This window comes from Artibeus jamaicensis, unplaced genomic scaffold, assembly GCF_021234435.1.
Source record: "Artibeus jamaicensis isolate MK-2021 breed Jamaican fruit bat unplaced genomic scaffold, CSHL_Jam_final contig_851, whole genome shotgun sequence".
NCBI classification, from domain to species: Eukaryota; Metazoa; Chordata; class Mammalia; order Chiroptera; family Phyllostomidae; genus Artibeus; species Artibeus jamaicensis.
The window spans coordinates 12,806,745-12,821,516 of record NW_026521986.1 but is presented as its reverse complement, the minus strand read 5'-3'; the positions used below and the strand labels follow the sequence as shown (position 1 = coordinate 12,821,516).

The following is a 14,772-nucleotide window of genomic DNA, read 5'->3' as shown; positions in this document are numbered from 1 at the left end:
CATCCGTTTTAGAAACACTCAAGCCATCTTACAATATGCAAGATGAATAAAGGGGTACCCACATTTTTCTTGAGGATGAAAAGGCATGCATTGAGTAATGGGAAAGTATGGTGTGCTCTTTAAAGATCACACAAGTTTTAGCATTGGAAAGTAAATGGTTCTGCCTGAAAGAACACTCTCTTCCATAATCTTTCTCTCACTTTTCCTCGCTCTCTTTTTTTTCTTCTTCCCATGCATGGCACAGAGCCTTGAACTTTGAAACCACAATGCTTTTTCTACAGCATGGAAGGCAGCTTGGCACTTCCCTGTGCTGGAAGCTCCCCAGTTTGGGATGGTAAATTCATCTTCTTCCGGATAGTTTCCCTTTGTTCATCCAGAGCTTCATGCCAGTGGTCACTTTTATCAAATCAGATGAAGATACACTTATTGGCTGGCTGCCTGCATGCATCTATCCTCCTTGTCAGCTTTGCCTTGGTGCCAAGGCAGCAGGCTTTGAGCTCAGAGAGGATTTCCAGGTAGCAGTAGAGCAATGGTCCCATAGAGTACAATGCTGGCATGGTTCTCTTTTCAACCAGTGGCAGAGGCTGCACCTTGCTGGTGTAATTGTGCAACTTGGTGTAAAGTCCACAGACGGGGGTGGGGGGGTGCAGTGGGGGGAGGTAGGGCAGGACTCTAAGCGGCTCAGCACTCTGTGGCCTCTTGGCTTTCTTTCTAGCTTCCCTTACCCTCTTTTTGGCTGATCTTCTCCCTCTTTGTCATATCTCTTGCCCCTGCCCCCCCTTCCCTCCTCTCCAATCCATTCATCTTTATCAGCCTCACTCGAGGATCCTTAACTCAGGGAACCACCTCTTATCAAAGATCTTGGCTTGCCTCCAACTACTAGTCGCAGGCAGCTCAAGCAGCTCTGGTCTGCAAACCAGACTGATCGTCTTCTCCACCAGTTATTTGATTCTCTAATCCATTTGGAATTGTATATAGAATGGGGGAGGGGCATAAAACAAACAAAAAATGGAGCTTTTTTCTGGTTGAGATTGCCTCCCAGAAATAAATAGAAGTGGAAAGAGACTTGGATCCTACGCCTCTGAAGAGTGAGATGTTGAAAAGAGGACAGGAATAGCAAAGGAAAGAGCAAAAAGTAGCATCAGCACACACTAAAGCCCAAGGCAAACTGTACTACTCCTTAGACATTGGGACGTCCCTCTGAGTCCTTATTTTCCACTTAACCAGGATTTGTAAAAGCTATTTTTGCCTTTAATATACCTGCCATGCTGGTCTTGCTCAAGTAACTGAGTAGATACCATCTGCACCACCTCCACAACCAGCCACATAACACAAAACTGCAGACTCCCTGACTCCAATGCTCTTGCTTTCTAAGAGGGAGTCTTGAGAGAGGTGGAGAAACACATAACACAGGAAAGAAAAGAGAGGTTGGTTGGAGTAATTATGTTATAAGGTTACAGTATGCATGCAAAATCAAGACAAAGGGTACAAGCAATCATCTTTCCAGTACTGCATGGGCTTTAAGAACACTATAGCCTTCTGTTAGATCAAATAATATTCTTTACAACCTTCTTCTTCAAGGTTTTCTCTCTTCTTACTGGGTTGCACATAGTTTATTGGGTTGCACTGGATTTATTTTACATTTCTTTTCTGAACTGATTTTCTCAAGGAATGGGAGAAGTATAGTGTATACCTGTGCATAAGCAAAAAATACATACATATAAATACTTTTTTGGAGTGTATAAAATAGAATGAATAGTTGATCTTTGTAGTATTTTTCTTAGTTTTGTGGTAGTAATTTCTGATTTCCTTAATTTAGACAGCAAATCCTCTTAGTGAGGCTGGCCTAAATCTACATTTTCTATGGCACTTAGTCACTATGAATGCACAAGAGCCATTATTACCCTAAGTATCGTCATAATGACCATGCCTTCCTGTGACGTTATTTTTTCCTATCTGCCAGGGCATTAATTACCTTCTAACTTGCTCTAAAATTGGTAGGTAAGACACCTTGCCAAGACTAGAGAGAAGAAAACTGCCGGTAATATTATGTATTAAAAGGCTGCCTAAAGGACATACTGACACCTTCTCATTGGAACATCTTCACATTGCATGTTACTTCATTTGTTATAGGTTATTAGTTCAGACTTGCCTTATGTCTTGGATTCTACCTCATCATGATCTATGTCTGATTTTTTCCTTCGACTGAATGATTCAGACATATCTGAAGTTATTTTGGCTTTTCCACTTTCCTTTCACACGCTTTTTATGAGTCATTGAATTGAAGGGGAGGTTATTTCTAAATTAGAAGGTGAAGATGAGAGAAGGAGGAGGAAAGTTTCTGAAATTAACTAGGGAAAGACACCTTATTGTTATGTGTAGTTACCTGAGAAATAATTTCCGCTTAGTTTGATGATAGAGGCACGTGGTTTATAGGCTAGAAAATGGACAACTCTGTTTTCTGGATAATGTACCATTAGACTCCTTTAGAGCAGTTTTAGAGTCCTTGTAGCTTACTCTGCAAAGGACAGGAGAGTAAATAGAAGGGACAGGAGCAAGGAGTTAGCAAGAAAAAGAAAGGGGCAAAGCACAAAATTTCCAGTTCAGATTCTTGGTCCTACAGAAATTTCCAAATATAAAATAATGCTTGTGAATGGGAATACCTCCTTGCCTTCTTGATCCCTGGGTGTCATGGCCCATGGGTTTGTGTATAATAGGTGAAGTTGTCAGGAAGGTGCATTTAAATCTGATTTAGAAATTGAGAGAGTAATCAGGACAACATTTTGCTATTTAGAAGCAGGAAAAGTGGGTAGAAATTAAAAAGAAAAGCAAAAAGCTAGTGATGAATATATTTCTGGGAGCACAAGAGTTTTTATAGCAACACCAGATTTCTCAAAAATGCCCACTGTGATTTGTACCCAAATGAATAAAAAATGCAATCATTTATTCTTGCGCATTGTGCCAATGTGAGAAAAGAACTGCAGTTCATTCAATGGCCCTAATTTAGACTGCTGGGAAGAGGAGCAGTTTAGGGAAAAAAGGCAAGCTTTTTAAATATCTGACACACATCTAGTAGGACTATTTAAGAACTGCTGAACATTAAAATCAAGTTGGTGGGAGGTGAGGGGAGAGGAATGCTCATTTCCAGAGCATCACAAGAGTAAAGTGTGGCCCATTTAGTCTAAATTTGCTGAAGGCTGCCTGGTCACTTCGCAGATGTCAGCCAGGTTGTGAATGTGGAAGCTGGAGCACTCTCAATGTGGCACTTCGGTTTATTAACGACGTTTATAATTGTAATCGAAGTATTGCTAAATAAACAGCTGTGCTTTCCATTTTAACATGGAGACTTCTGAGAAGAACTTCAAGGTAAACGGGCGCACTGGGACCTCAAGAAAAGGAGATATTTATATAGTGCTTTTCTCCCAAGGAGTGGGAAACACTTCTTAAACAAAACTTTTGAAGTTGGTGTTTTCTTTGTAAGTTCTACTCCGTAAGTACTACCCTAGGAGTAAACGAGCAGTGATAAACTGGAGAAAGGGATGAGTTTACAGAGTAACCCGTACAATAAAGAGTTAACCCTTCCCCGGTAACCTCAGAAGTGAGCTACTGCCCCTTCCTGGCTTTCTGCCGCGCAACCAAACTGTGCTTGCACCAACCCTGGCCGTCACAGACCTTGCCAATTGATTTAACAGACACTTTAGATAGCCTATCATAATTTCAAGCTGTCCAACCACCAACCAATTACAACTAAAGATTGGTCTGGATCGACCCAGGACTGGGCGGGAGCTAAAACCGGGTCCAGGAAAAGGGGAGGTAAGAAAGCTAAGACGGACAGGTAAACTAAGCCATTCAGAACAGAGAGCAGCTGCCTCATTATCCAATGGAGAGGTAGGAAGTATAAAACGGGGTGGGCCTGTTGTCATGGGGGAGGTGGTGGCGCTTGGTGGCTACTGGCAGCCGCGGTAGAGGCAGTGGCGCTGGAGTTGGTCGGGGGAAGTGGCAGGTGAGTGCCGGTAACGCGGCCCTGAGGTCTGGAGGCTGTCGCTGGGCGGAGAACTCTAGTTCGGCACTCTAGAGGCGGAGGCCAGAGGACAGGGCCCTGGACTGCGGGCCGGGTCGGGCCGGGGCCAGGGCGGAGGCGGGGGCGGCGGCGGCGGCGAGTTCGCGTAGACTGGGCTGGTGGGAGAATGGCCCGGCTCCTGGCGGCGGAGTTCGCGTCGGCCAGGTAGGCTGGGACCAGACCCAATCGGGTCAGGCCGGGAGGTCCCTTGGGACGTAGTGCTGCTAGAGTCTAGGAGACTGACCGGGGCCGGTGTGTGTGGGATAGGTCCTTGGGGAGCCTGGAGCGGCCGGGGTCCCAGACAGGAGGGTGACCGGCAGTGACCTGGCCCGAGGACGGGGTGACTCGGGAATGCCCAGGGCAGCTTGGATTCGAGGGAGAAGGGGAACCCGGGAAGCCCTGGAGCGGCCAAGGGGGGAGATGGGGGGGGTCGCGAAACTGGGAGTGGCCCGGGTTTGGGGGAGGTGGGAAGCCGGGGGCGGCTTGGGGTCCGGTGTGACAGGAGCGACCTGAGTCCTAACTTGGACGTCGAAGAATGACAGGGAGGGGGCTGGGGACCTCCCGAGAAAGGCAGCTGTCGGAGGGAGGAGTGCTCCTGGGGAGTTGAGGAGCTGCGGGTCTTAGGAGAGTGGGATCCGTGGATACCTTGATTAGCTTGGAGAGGAACGGGAGCGCCCTGCCCCGCACCGCTGATCTGGGATGGGAGACCCAAAACTGAACTAGGAACTTCTGGGTCTGAGGATCCCCGGAACACCAAGAAAAAAGCCCTTGAGGAGTAGCTGGGCTTGAGACTGGGGTGAGGAGTCTAGGTGGGGAGTGGAAGTTCTTTCAGTTAAGAGTCTAGCAAAATGATACACCAGGTGGGCGGGGGTGGGGGTGGGGGAGGGATCATTTCCTTGTAGGAAGGGAGTAGAAGATAGGGCGTAGTGGGAGCGAGCAAGCGAGCTAGTTGCTCAGGAAGAGAGCAGTGGTCTTGTGGAAACGGGCCAGTACAGTTGATGTGAGAAGTTACCAGTGAGGCCACCAATAAACTTTAAGAACTTCAGAAATAGAAGGCACTTCAGCATCATAATACTAAGATACCATTGAGAACCAGAGAAAAGGTCCCAAAAGCAAGGTTAAGTGACTTGCATTCCAGTGTTTTAGAAAATAAATTTATTTCAGGATGACAGCAGTAATATTAGAAAATAAGGACATTGACAGGATGGGGAATTTGAAAGGGAATAGGACTGGGGACTTGATCAGAGAGAGGAGTCATGAAGAGGATAGACATACCCTTGCCAAGTTAGAAATAAGTTTGAGTTCTAGTCCCACCACCTGGCTTGGGTAACATTAACCTCTCTGTGCAAAAGTTTTCTTATCTGTGTAATAGGGATAATAATAATTCCTACTTCATAGGGTTGGTTTTTTTCACAAGAGTTAATACTTGTAGAACTTTCAGAATAGTGACTGGTACAGAGTAAGGACTGTGTACTGGGTTGTTAAATAGAGGATGAAGAAAGACCTGAATTCTTTAACGAGGTAGGTGGTTCTCAAACTTTAGCATGCACCAGAATCACCTTGAGGGCTTGGTAAACTACAGGCTGCTGGCCCCATGTGTTTCTGATTCAGTAGGTCTGGGTAGGGCCTGGGAATTTTCATTTACCTCAGGTGATGCTTATGTAGGTCTACTTCGAGAACCACTTTCTTTAAATGAAAACAGTAATAAAGTACTGTTAAAATACCTTTCTACCCTGCTAGAGAGAGGCCAGTTGTAGAAGAAAAAGATCTTAATATGAGGGATATTCTATTTTAAGCCTGTTTTTCAAGTTGCGGAGCATGATTTGCTGGTAATTTATAAAATCAGTTTTTAGTGGGTTACCACCAGCAGTGAATATAAATCGACGAACAGAATGAGCTAGCACTGCACTTGGTAAGGAAAAGTATCGTTTTAGGAAATTTTTCTCATGCATGTGTGTACTAGGTCACAATGTAAAATGTGTTTCTGACATTCAAAAGAGTGTGAAACACTGTTTTGAGACATGCAGTACAGCAAAAGCAGCCCTTCAGTAGAGGTGTCTAGGGAGTGGGTTTATTATTTATTTCTTTGTTTTTCTTCTTTTTGTGCTAATTCTTTCTCAGGTCATGATACATTCTATTGAATTTCTTCTGTTTCTACTATGCTTTCCTTATCACATATCATGTTGTGCCTCTTTTTAGATATTGAGAATCTTTAGCAAAAGGACTTAAGGGAATCTGAGGCAGAGAAATGAAATTGAGTGGTATTTTTCAGTGGGGTGCACTTTGTTTCATTTGTGCACCCTTGTTTATCTCCCTTTTTTTACCACCCTACTGTAAAGCATTGTCTATAAAACCCTAAGTATACCCAGACATATTGACAGTAAGTGACTAACACTGAGACAGACTTGTCTGTGAATAGTTCATATATGAAAATAAGCAAAAGCCAAATAAGATACATATCAAAAGAGAAAAGTGAAAAGAGGTGTTTGTTTTTTAAAGTATCTTAAAACTTTTCATGGCCTGACACTAATACAAAACATAATGTAAAAAGCATTTTTAAGGGAACCAGATGTACTTGTGTACTTTAGATTTCTAGATTTTTGAAGAGAGAAGTACTGATAATACTAGACAGTAAAAAGCACCTTGGATAGAGGCTTAACAACAAAGTAAAGAGTTTATTAAAGCAGGCACTTTGGTTCTGATAGTTTTCTCCCTTGAGAATAGACTAGATGTGGCATATGTTGTATAAATTTAACTTGTTTGAGGAACCTAAATGTACTCCCTAATACTTTAAGGTATATTGAGAATATATATGTATATGTTGTGCTGTTCTATAAAAAACATAGTTGGTTTATTATTTAGAAAGAGTTGATTTAGATTTGTTTTTATGGGTATAAGAACAGGGAAAGCAGCTTGAAAATAAAGAGATTCTTGCAGCTCTCTTTAAAATCTTTAGTTTGGTGGATTTATGTAACCCTTTCATTAATGTTTTGGGACATTGTGAAGAAACTTGGTGTAGCTTTGCATCGGTGTTTAGATAATTTTTTTCTCTTTCAAAAATAATTTTTAGTTCTATTTCAGATATATTATGTTAAAATTTCTTATTTAACAAATTAACATATATTGTTTGGAAGACTGCAAAACATAATCATTGCATGTCTGAGTTGAAAAACATAAGCAGTCTTTTCATAAAGTTAATTTACTAAATTTTTGAGACAAAGGTTCCAAGGATGAATGCTTTTGAATTCCTTGCATTGAGTTCAATGTAGTATCCTTACCACCAGAATGGTGATTCTTTAAACCATCACTCATATAGATCATTCAATTCTTTGCTAACTAATGGAGGAATGCAAAATCTTAATAATCAAGTGTGGGAGAATATAAAAGTTCATCCTTCATAATGTGAACATTGACCAGTTTGATTACTTACTTACTTCTTAATAAATGGACCTTAGTCAGTTGACTTTTATTCAACCATAATTTAATCATACTTATCTATGAATAGCTTTGATTGCTCAACTCATTTTACAGTGAGATTTCTTAATCTATAGTGATTTTTAAGTCCCAAAGAAACTGTGTGCTCCTGACTGTACAGTTTAATGAGACTCCATTTTATATATCAAAGATAATTCATGTAAATGATCTTAAAAAGTGGAATTCAATTAGCATTAGTTAATTAAGTTTATTTTCTATTTCAGTAAAGTTTTATCTTTTATACATAGGATCTGATCCGCTTTCTCTGCTTCTTGCCTTCCAACTACCCGTACAATAAATCATAATGGGAATGTTGGTGCCTGAAAATCTAGTTCTCCCAAAGTACAAAACCACTGTAATTGATTTTTACTTTGCTGGGAGAATTCCTTTTATTAGAAATGGTTTCTTGGTGAACTTCTCACCTTAAAAAAAGTCTTATTTAATAGAGTACTTGAAAAGCTACATGTTATTTCGGACTTGCCAGAACACATCTACTGGGTTGAATACATTTTTATTTCTACAGAACAGGCCCTGAATTCTGCTGATTTCTGAACTCTGATATTAGGATTAGGGAGAAAGAAAACAATTGTACTCCTTAAATATATTTTTGAAATTTGCCATCTTTTTTTTTCATCTTGACATGATAAATCCTTTATTTGCAAAGAAAATCTGTTTCAGTAGTAATATATTGGAAATTTCATTATGAAAGGTAGAAATACTCAATAAGGCATTAGGATGTTTGTTCAGATGTGAGACACAGATATTGATAAATAGGATGCCATATATTGATATTGCCATATATTATTGAGAATATAAAGTATGCACTTTGAGCCCTGGCAGGTATGGCTTGATTGGAGTGTAGTTCCATGCACTGAAAAGTCGTGGGTTTGATTCCTGATCAGGGCACATACCTAGGTTGTTTGGAGCACCTGCAGGAAGCAGCCAATTGAAATTTCTCTCTCTTTCCTCTTCCCTCCCTCCTCCTCCCTCCCCTTCTTTCTTTCCCTTCCTCTCTAAAATAAATAAATGTTAAAAAAGTTTTTAAAAGTATGCACTGGAAATCTTGGGGCAAAAGGAGGATCGAAACTAAGGGAGGATGAGGAGAATACTGACATGTGTTTAAGGAGGAATCTGGGGGATCTGCAGGAAGTGTGTCTAGAGGAGTGAGCTGTTTTTGGCAGTTTTCCTGGAGTGACATATGTAAAGGAGGATGAGCCTATTTGCAACATTCTCCCATGTACATATTTTTTGTTCTGTGCAGTTTGCACTGCTTGCTTTCACTCTTCCTTTATTTTCTTCCACTCAGGAAAGCATGTCAGAATGCAACTGAATAGTTGAAACTTGCTAGTCCTAGAGGATGGGAGCCTGTGTAGGACCACTTGGATTTAGAAGAAGATTGGACACTTGTGTCTCCCCCCTTGTGGCTCTTGGGAATAGGTTCCTAGCAATTGTAAATAGGCCAGGCCTTCTCACTGGTCCTTTCCAATTGACTTTGGTATTAGCAGTAGCAAGAGACCTTAGTCATCTTAAATGGATTAACCAAGAAGCTGCTATATTAATAATCAACGTTCAGTGACTTCTTCTCTCCCCACCAAAACTCTATTTCTTCCCACTTGCTTTCTGATACCTTTTACTCTTCTAATCAGGATCAAAGTCTTGAGTTTTCTGATCAGATAGCAAAATCTTAATTGTAGTAACTGGTTTATAGTATTAAGGTGAATATAGTTAATTAGGAAAATGATTATTTGATCAGATTTTTTTCCAGTTTGGGGAAGAAGAGGGATTAAAAGCTGTAGAACATTGCCTGGCTTCTGAATAAAAGCAAACTTAAGGGAAGCCAGTAGCATAGGGAAAAAAAAGCAAACTTCGTAATTTTATGTAAGATTGACAGTGGGTACCTTTGACCTTCGAAAGTAAAAGTTAGTGTTCTTTTGTCCTGGTCACCTATGCGAAAGTTCCCCTCAGGTACCTTTCAGTTGTTTCATAGTTACTGCTTTGTGTAATTTATGCAGATTTATCTAATTATTTTTAATATAACCAACTTTTTAATTAGGAATTTTAGGTGTCAGTACTCTTTAATCTAGGTAAATTTTTTTTCAACCTGGGATGGCACAGAACCATAGATTAGTCTGAACATCACAGAAGTATATTTGTCATTACCATATTATGAAGTTGTAAAGGGCATAATTTATGTTTGGAGGAAGCATGATAGAATGGACAAAGTCCAAGTTTTGTAATTGTAGGACCATGTTTTTGAATCCTGGCTCTGTTATTTACTAATTGGGCAGTTTATGAAACCTCTCTTAGCCTCAATTTTGTCATCCACGAAATGGGGCTTACATTATCCTCCTTCCTAGGCTGATGGTGAGAATTAAATGAAAAGCATTTTGTATAGTGCCTTGCCCATTGTGGGCACTCAACATGTGGCAATGTTAATTAATAATAATTACAATAATATTAGGCCTATTATAGACTTCTCGTTCCAGAAGAGACTAATATTGCAGATACTGTGACTAATGGCAGTTAGGAAAACTAGAGTTGACTTTAAAATTTTACCTGTGTTTTAAGCATTATTTTGCTTTTGTGGTTGGTTTAGTTTGGTGGATTAGACCAAAACATGGGCAAATGAGTCTAATATTTTATTGTGCGGTCACGGGATGTGTCTCTAGCATTACCTGATCCTGTCCCAAATATGTACGAGTTTTTGTTGACTCACAGTGGGAAATAATAACCCTACTACTAGAAAAAAAATTGAATATTATAGATTTAATGGTTTTAAAATGGTTTGAAATGCTTGTTAGATCAATTTATCTTCCTGAACAGTTAATACATTCTTCATCACTATTCAACCAGAATTAGATTTTACTTCATAAGTTAGTCCTGTATAGTCCTTAGTTGAGGATTTCGTCAGAGGTGAAAGAAAAATCTTTCTGCATCTGTAGAAAACTTAAAAGCTGTATTATCTTAAATTGTCTGTGATGAAAAAGCAGATGTGTAATTTTCATAGCATTTATGATGTAATGGGCTTTCTTTAAGTGTCATCAGTGAACATAATTTTTGAATGGTTAACCATTTTAAGGAATTGATTTATTCTTATTTTTGAAAATTATTATTGGTAGTATAAAAGGATGATATTTTCTATGATAGCCAAGTCTTCCTTCTTCTTGTAAGGAAAGCAGTACTAAGTATTGTATTGAAAATATTGGCAAGAAAATGAACTGTAAATATTCATTTGTAGGACTGGTCTTTATTTCTAAAAATCTTAACATTGACATGTTACATCAAAAGCTGTTCATGGCCTTTTTGTGAAGAGAGGAAGGCTGAGTAGTTGTGGCCGTGTTGCTGACCTGGAGCAGCAGTCAGCTTTTCCACATAGAACCCTGGAGGAGCAGGTTCAGCATCAATTGTCTCCCTTCTCTCTCTGGTTCTGGCTTTGCGAGACCTCATCATTGAAGACAAAATGGCCAACAATGTTACCCACAAGACACAGCCTTGCTCCATGAACTCCATGTATTCATTGGGAATCTCAGTACTCTTGTGGTCTAGAAATCTGTTGTGGAGGCTACCTTCTCAAAATATGACAGAATTGTGGGTTGCTCTGTTCATAAGGCCTTTGCCTTTGTTCAATATGCTAATGAGAGAAATGCCCAAGCCTCCGTGGCAGGAGAGGATGGCAGAATGATTGCTGGCCAGATTTTAGATATTAATCTGGCTGCAGAGCTAAAAGTGAACTGAGGAAAAGCAGGTGTGAAATGATCTGCAGTGGAGATGTACGGCTTCTCGTCTGACTTGGAGTGTGACTTGCAACAGGATTGTTTTAACAGGATGTACAGTTATCCAGCATGTGTTGCTCCTCCTCCTCCTGTGGCTCAGGCCATAGTGCCCTCAAAATGCCAGTGTGTGTCAGGAAACACCTCACAAAAGGGAAACTGGCTTCAGTTCTAAGAATGGACTGTGAGGATCTTCTTCCAAGTCTGGAAAGTTAAAAGGAGGTGACCTTCAAACCTTTAAGAAGGAATTGACCCAGATAAAAACAAAAAATGGATTCTCTACTGGAAAGCCTGGACAGAACTGAAAAGGAACGGGACAGACAGGGAGGAGCAATGAAGAAGGACGAGTTGGAAGAGAAGCGGAGCAGCAGCTCCCTGAAGAAAGATGAGACTGATGAGAAGGTGGAGTCTGAGGGAGGTGCAGTTGACTCTGCTGAGGAGGGGGACCTACTGGTTGATGATGATGATGAAGGTAGGGGTGATGACCAGTTAGGGTTGATCAAGGAGGATGAAAAAGAGGCTGCGGAAGGAGAGAACGACTCTTAAACACATAGTGGGGTTTGGAAGTCTTATCCCATTATTTCTCTACATAGGTGCTTGTCTAAGACCAAAATTTTCACCAGATCCCCTCCCCTAGTATTTTCAGCATATGTGCACTGTTTCCCCCATCCTTGCCCCTCCCACGTTTATTAATTCGTGTTGCCCTGAGTCTAGTCCATTTTCACTTCCTTTGATGCTCCTAGTAGTTGTCTTATCCTCTAATTTTTGCCTTTACTTTTGATAGCTCTTTATGATGTAACATAAAAAGGAAGTATGGTTTTTATCAACCAAAATAACCTTGTTATGCAGGGAGTACCGTTCTTTTCATTCATATGTGAGTTCAGTAGTTGCTTCCCTAACTGCAAAGGCAATCTCAGTTGAGTAGCACCTGACAGCAGCTTTGAGTCAGAGGTGTATGTGTTATACCCCACGTGAATGTGTTATGTGGGGCTGTTCAACACAAATGTAACAATGGACTTTTGTGAAAGAGAGCTGGCATGTCAAATGCATCCTCTAGGAAAATAATTAGTGTAATAGCCTTATGATTTGTTTTCTAAAGTCGATACTGTGTGTTACTGCAGCCTGATATTTGGGACCTTTTTCTCTGGAAGTAAAAATGTCTTTATTAAACGAGGAATTTGTAGAAAAATAAAGGTTTTCATTTTTTAATGATCTGTTTCTCTTATATTCTAGCCTAATTTTAGAACCATATAGTTTTGGTATTTTATCATATTGTTGAATTATTTTGTGATATTTAATCTCTTCATAAGGTTATACTTTTTTGGCAATCAGGACTTTGTTGTATCTTTCTTAATATTCTCTGGCATACATAAATGTACTGAATACATATCAGTGATTCCCTGATTGAGGGTTGAGTTTTATGACATCAAGTAAATGAACTTCAGTTGCCTGAGCAAATCCAATCCTACTTCCTTAGGCAGGTTAACTCTTTTAGCTTCAGGTTCTCATCTGTGTAAAATAAATTGCTTTGAGGATTATATGAGATAATCCATGTAAAGCATTTACCACAGTGCTTAGCTCAAGAAAATGCTTAGTAAATGTTAACTACTACTGTAGTAGTTAGATCTAGGATTGCAGATAGGAGGTGAAAGCTTTTTCTCTGTTTTTACATGGATTGTAAAAGAGTCTCATTTATAAAGTTAAACTAGGAAACTTAGACTTCATTTAGACATCATAAACAGTCTTGACTTCTTCTTGCCTCTGTTGTCTTATTTTTAGTCCAATCTGTGGAAAAACTTGAATATTTTAATTCAGCTATATTTTTGCCTTTAAGTCACAGTAAATTCTTAATTATTTATACCCAGATTAGCAGTGTTATAGCTAATCTCCAAATTCTTTGGATTATAAGTGTGGCTGTAGAACCTATTAGATAAATTTTTCATTAGGCCTGACTTCTATTTTATTTATAGTAATGTTATAAATATTCAGTTTTCTGGACATTGAGTATCCTTATCAGCAGTTTTCAGTTCCTTGCCTGCAACTCTGGATTGTGGTGCATGTTTTCTGCTGTTAGTAAAGGGTTCTCAAATCCATTTGCCCATCAAATATGATATGTATTATCTGTTGACAAAAGTAATACATTCAAAATATACATATGTGTGTATATATACACATGTATTTAGAACTTTCGTACATATGTATATACATATATATATATATAAAGGATATGTATTTTTTTACATATATCTCATATCTATATATCTCATACGTATCTTTCTATATAAATGTCGAGATGAATTTTAAAATCTTTTTTTAAAAGATTTTGTTTTAGTTTTAGAGAGGGGAAGAGAGGTAGAGAAACATCAGTGTGTAAGAGACACATTGATCGGTCGCCTCTTGAATGCCCTCGACCAGGGACCTGGTCCACAACCCAGGCATGTGGCTTGGCTGGGAATCAAACCAGTGACCTTTCAGTTTGCAGGCTGGCACTCAGTCCACTGAGCCACACCATCCAGGGTGAATTTAAAAAATCTCTAAAGCCTAGAGTGAAGTCATCGTAGCTTTGGTGGTTCCGATTATTTGCTCTATTAACATATGCTGAAAATTCAGCTATTACCATGTAGGACTCATTTAATATTTCACTTTTTAAAAGGTTCATCATACTTAAAAGGTGTCAGCATACTTTTGCTCCCTTTTTCTCACTCAAATGCACCATTTCAGAAATACTACTGTGCTTCTGTTCCCCCAGCATGGCATATGCATTTTTTTAACAGTTTTATTCAGGTGTAATGGATATACATTGAAATTGCACATATTTATACAATTTGATGAGTTTTTACCTATTTATACACCACAGCCTGGATAAGGAACCTAGTATTCTAAAAGTTTCCTTGTGCCTCTTTGTAATCTACCTCTCCACCTGTAGAAGTAACCACAAATCTGTTGTTATAGATTAGTTTGCATTTTCTAAAATTTTATGTAAAAAAGAATTGTGTGGTATATACTCCTTTTTTGAGAGTGTGGTCTGGCTTCTTTCACTCAGCCTAATTAATTTGAGATTTATCTGTTATTTTGTATATAAGTACATTTCTTTTGGTTGCTGAGCAGTATTCCAGTATATGGATATATCACAGTTGTTAAAATCTATTCTTCTGTTGCTAGACATTGGATTGTTTCCAGTTTTTTACTATTAAAATAAAGCTGCTATGAACATTCATGTAGAAGTTTTTGTACGGACACGTGTTTCCATTTCTCTTAAGTATTTTCCTAGTAGTGGAATTACTGGGTCATGTGGTAGGAATGGTGATTCCATTTTTTCTGCATCCTCACCACCACTTGTTATCTCTGGCTTTTTATTATAGCCATTAGAGTTAGGATGTGATGTGATCATTCATTGAGGTTTTGTTTTGCATTTCCCTGTAGGCTAATGATGTTGAGAATTTTTAATGGGTTTATTGGCCATTTGAA

At 39.5% G+C, this 14,772-nt stretch overlaps 1 protein-coding gene and 1 pseudogene across 10 annotated transcripts in view; both read left to right on the top strand.

Annotated features, from left to right (window-relative positions):
* Window positions 1-3,912: 3,912 nt before the first annotated feature.
* NUMB (NUMB endocytic adaptor protein) overlaps window positions 3,913-14,772 on the top strand; it is a 136,333-nt gene continuing 125,473 nt past the window's right edge. For 7 of the 10 annotated variants that reach the window (XM_053673306.1, XM_053673311.1, XM_053673313.1 and 4 more), the window contains exon 1: window positions 3,922-4,003. The gene's annotated coding sequence lies outside the window, so the exon portion shown is untranslated. Of the gene's footprint in view, window positions 4,004-4,052; window positions 4,226-14,772 lie in introns of those variants that run through there. The other 3 variants (XM_053673308.1, XM_053673307.1, XM_037127756.2) reach the window with 2 other exon arrangements.
* Window positions 8,159-13,397, top strand: LOC119036114 (heterogeneous nuclear ribonucleoprotein C-like; annotated as a pseudogene).